Source organism: Microtus ochrogaster, unplaced genomic scaffold (genome assembly GCF_000317375.1).
Source record: "Microtus ochrogaster isolate Prairie Vole_2 unplaced genomic scaffold, MicOch1.0 UNK73, whole genome shotgun sequence".
Taxonomy (NCBI): domain Eukaryota; kingdom Metazoa; phylum Chordata; class Mammalia; order Rodentia; family Cricetidae; genus Microtus; species Microtus ochrogaster.
In genome coordinates, this window is record NW_004949171.1 from 268,054 (window position 1) to 273,122 (window position 5,069).

The 5,069-nt window shown below is 40.1% G+C and overlaps 1 pseudogene; it reads left to right on the top strand.

Moving 5' to 3' along the window:
• LOC101992836 overlaps positions 1-4,736 on the top strand; it is an 8,127-nt pseudogene extending 3,391 nt beyond the window's left edge.
• The last annotated feature ends 333 nt before the right edge of the window (positions 4,737-5,069 follow it).

Genomic DNA, 5,069 nt, shown 5'->3' on the forward strand with positions numbered 1-5,069 from the left:
GGGAAATGGGAGGCTGGGAGGAGGTGGAAACTTGTTTTTTTCCTTTTCTCAATTAAAAAAAAAGAAAAGAAAAAAAAAAGAAACTTCCACATTGATTTCAAAGTGCCTGTACAAATTTATACTTCTATCACCGAATAAAGGTCCCCTGATGACAACTAGGGTTGTCAATTTGATTAGAGATGGCCAGTTCAAGCTATCTATCCACTATTGCTAGGAATTCTAATTTGGGTCATCCTTGTAGATTTGTAGAGATATCCCTTGCACCTGGTTTCTACCTGACTCCAAAAGGCCCCCATCAAGAAATCTCTTTTACTACCCTTGCCCTCCTCTCACCACCCAACCCCATCTCTCATGTTCCCATCCATGTCCACCCTACACTACACAGGAGATCTCTTCTATTTTCCTTCCCACAGAAATCCATGCATCCCTATCCTCTTTGGGTTTTCTTTGTTACCTAGCCTCTCTGGAGCTGTGGACTGTAGCATGGTTATCCTTTACAGCTAATATCTACTTATGAGTGAGTACATACCATGTTTGTCTTTCTGGGTCTGGTTACTCAGGATGATTTTTTTCTAGTTCCATCCTAATGCCTTCAAATTTCCTGATGTCATTGTTTTTAATAGCTGAGTGATATTTCATTATGTAAATGTACCGCATTTTCTTTATCCATTCTTCAGTTAAGGGGCATCTAGATTGTTTCCAAGTTCCGGGTTATTATGAATAATGCTGCTATAAACATAGTTGAGCAAGTGTCCTCATGAAATGATTGAGCGTTCTTTGGGTGTATGCCTAAGAATGGTGTTGCTGGGTCATGAAGTAGATTGATTCCCAATTTTCTAAGAAATCTCTGTACTGATTTCCAAAGTGGCTGTACAAGTTTGCACTCCCTCCAACAGTGGAGGAGTGTACCCCTTGCTCCATATTCTCTCCAGCATGTGCTGTCATTAGTGTTTTTGATATTAGCCATTCTGACTGGTATATGATGGAATCTCAAGGTCATTTTAATTTTCATATCCCTGATGGCTAATGATGTTAAACAATTCTTTAAGTATCTCTCAGCCATTTAGATTTATCCATTGAGAATTCTGTTTAGATCTGATTGTGATCTCTTAGAAGTCTTTTTCATGAGAGGCAGAAAGGGAGTGGATCTGGAGGGACTGGGACGTGGGAGGAAGTGAGAGGAGTGGAGGGAGGGAAGCTATATTCAGAATATATTGCATGGGAAATTAATGTATTTTCATTTTTATTAAAAATAGATTCTATATATACATATATATGTATGTGCATATACAAACACATATTTTCACTCTCACACCATTTCAGATACATGTATATACATATATCTAAATATGCATATATCTGGATATGCATATATCTGAATATGAATATATCTGGGCATGCATATATCTGGATATTCATATATCTATCTGGTTATGCATATGTCTGGATATGAAAATATCTGGACTGGAGTGAGACATCTTGAAGGCTGGGGTTGTGGAGAGTAAGACACCTTCTGAAATCAGCATAGAGAGATAGAAACACATAAGCCCTGAGATCTGTGACTTTCAAGATGATGAGAAACACATTGTATCTGAGAACTAAATTATACAAAGAACAGATGGAGAGGGCTATTCTAGGATTCGAATTAGAACATCCTAAGGGCTGGTGAAGTTGTGAAATGAAGTAGCCATTTTACAGCCTTCTTCAGCTCTAAGCATGTATGGAGACCACTAGACGGATGGCTCAGGGGCTCTCAAGAGGCTCAGTCCTGATCAGGCTTTTTAAAGAATATTTTTATTTGTGCCAAACGGCAATAAAAATGGTTGACCAGATTAAACACATGCCTCCATCAAAGGGTTAATTCTGTCATCTTGAAAATGCGGTTATCATTTTGTGATTGATTACAATGTACCCATGCTTTTTTTTGATACCCACGAGAGGACTGTCCCTTACAGAACAGAAATGGAGGAGGAGTGTATGGGGGGGTGGGGGAGTAGGCAGAGGGGAGTTGGGAGAGGGAATGGGAGGAGAGAAGGGAAGGGAAACTTTGTTCAGGATATAAAATAAGTGAATAAATTTAATTAATCAAAATGTACTGTAGAACTTTACATATATAAACTTTCAAATTCCTTATAATGATATTTTGTACAAAACTATAAAATAGCTTACAGCATTATTACCACTACTCCTAGGGAGAAGCTCTCATGAACTTCCAGGCTCTTGTTGTACAGCATTGGTTCAGCAGTCAAGCAGAGCAAGTCAGAAAGCTGTGGTTTTACCAAGATGTCTACTTACTATTGTTTATAAAAACAAACAAACAACAGAAAACAAAAACCCTAAGATATAATTCATTTAAGATAGCATAAATTAAAAGATACATTTTACTATATTGGCTACCTTATATGAAATCATAAATTTCATACTAAATTTGTTACTTATGTTTATAAGGTGAAAACAGCAGAGTAATAAGTATATTCAGCTACAAATGGACCATTCATGGGCATCACTGTGACATCTTTGTTGCACAGCAAATAGAGTTACTCTAAAAGAATTTGAGCCTCCTAATTTGAATCTGAAAAACTAAATTCTCAGTGAATTTTATTGAAAAACAAATGCATACCTACATACATATATAGAGATGCATATATCTTCATGTAACTAGTCTTTCACTGTCTCTCCAGCGAGCTCCCAAATAATATAAGGAGATTTCTTATTAATTATGAAAGTTCAACTTTACCTTAGACTTATTTCTACCTAGCTCTCATAACTTAAATTAACCCATTTCTACTAATCTATGTGCTATCATGTGGTTCGTGACTGTAACCTCTCCTCCTGCATGTCCTGCTTTCTCTGCATCCAGCTGGAGACTTTGTAGTTTTTTCTTCCCCAAGACCTCTCTGTTCCCAGAAGTCTCATCCCCTTCTTGCCTAGCTATTGGTCATTCAACTCTTTATTAAGTCAGTCTCAGTACACATCTTCACACATTGTAAAGTAATATTCTGTAGTAATGCCTCCCTTTTGTCAAAATAAAAAGGAAAGATTTTAACTCTAACATAACAAAACTATAAACAATAAGAACATTTTTAAGCAAGTGTTTTGTACATTTCTTTTCAGAAAGTGCCAAATTTGTCAGCATTGAATGTAAATAATTGTGTTAATTCTTTTACTTGTAGCATAGATTCTATTTACAAAACGTTTGTTTATAAAATTTTATGGATTTTTACAGTGAAGTGTTTACAGTTGTTTAATGAAGAACTGTATGTATATTTTGTACAGGCTTTTTTTGTGAATCTTTAAAAAAATCAACTCTGGGAACCAGCAACAATTTGTTATACTTAAAAGACAGAAAGGCTGTGTGTAAAATAAATCTTAGCCTGGGATTTATTCCTGATCTCCATGGACACAAGTCCAGATATTAACAACTTTATGTCCCTAGGAAGTGTTGAGAATATTCAATTCAATACCTAAACAGAGCATCACTATCATGCACTTTGCAAATACCTCACTTCATCACTGCTGGTTCAGTGAGCAGAGAGCACCAGGCTCTCTCGAATATTTAGGTAACTTTCAGTGTGCTTCCGTAAGTCTGTTGTAAAACCACCTGAACATTGTCAAGAATAAAGTCGACCGCCATGCTCAAAAAAAAAAAAAAAAAAAAAAAAAAAAAAAAAAAAAAACAATAAGAACAATTGTCAGGTAAGAATTATATTCAACTCGCGCATGCGCAGTGCGGCCAAGGCGGCTAGCGTGCGGCTTGAGCAGCCGAAGCGACGGGGTTGAGTCGGGTGCGCTCGGTATTCTTTGACCTGGACAACACGCTCATCGACACGGCCGAGGCGAGCAGGAGAGGCAAGATGGAGGTGATAAAGCTCTTACAGTCAAAATACCACCACAGAGAAGAGACGAAAGTCATCTGTGATAAAGTTCAAGTTAAACTCAGCAAGGAATGCTTTCATCCTTACAGTACCTGCATTACAGATGTGAGGACTGCACACTGGGAAGAAGCCATCCAGGAGACCAGAGGTGGTGCTAACCATAGGAAATTGGCAGAGGAATGTTATTTCCTGTGGAAATCTACGCCTTTACAGCATATGACCCTAGCAGAAGACGTCAAAGCCATGCTCGCTGAACTTCGCAAAGAGGTCCGCCTACTCTTGTTAACAAACGGTGACAGACAGACCCAGAGGGAGAAGATCGAGGCTTGCGCTTGCCAGTATTATTTTGATGCTATTGTTGTAGGAGGAGAGCAGAAAGAGGAGAAACCAGCACCTTCCATATTTTATCACTGCTGTGATCTCCTTGGAGTGCAGCCAGGGGACTGTGTGATGGTTGGCGACACACTAGAAACCGATATACAAGGAGGCCTCAATGCAGGACTGAAAGCCACAGTCTGGATAAACAAGAGTGGGAGGGTGCCGCTGACTTCGTCCCCCATGCCTCACTACATGGTTTCCTCCGTGCTGGAGTTACCTGCTCTCTTACAAAGCATAGATTGCAAAGTCAGCATGTCTGTGTAACACACAGAAGAACACAGCAACCAAGTGCAGAGCCATTTACAGGTTAGAACTAATGAACGCCAAGGCATTCTGTGTTTGGTTCAGTTCTAAGAGTGTGAGTGAGGGATTCACTGCCATGTTGTGAAGAGCCTCCCACCCTGCTGCTGTTGATAGCCATAGGCTGTTTTCATATCTGAGATCCAGGTTTTTTGTGTAGTCCAGAAAACTTGAAGAAGGCAGGGTAGCTTCCACGTGGATGTGCATGTACTGGTTTATAGCATAGATATTTTTTTAAAAAAATAGATATTCTAAAATAGAGATTCAGAGTCACGGCGGCGGAGGAGCAGCGCACAGCGCTGCAATCAAAAATATGCTTTGGGGGACCGGCGGCGACAGAAGCAAGCGGCAGGGACTGGCGTGGAGGCAGAGGCAAGCGGCGGGGACCAGAGGGGTCCGGCGAGGCAGCAGCGGGGACGGCACAGCTGGAGAGGCACGCACGAGGCAGGGAAGGGCACGCAATAAGGAGAGCAGACATCCCACTGCAGCTGGATCAAAGAGGTAGGCCCCTTGTTG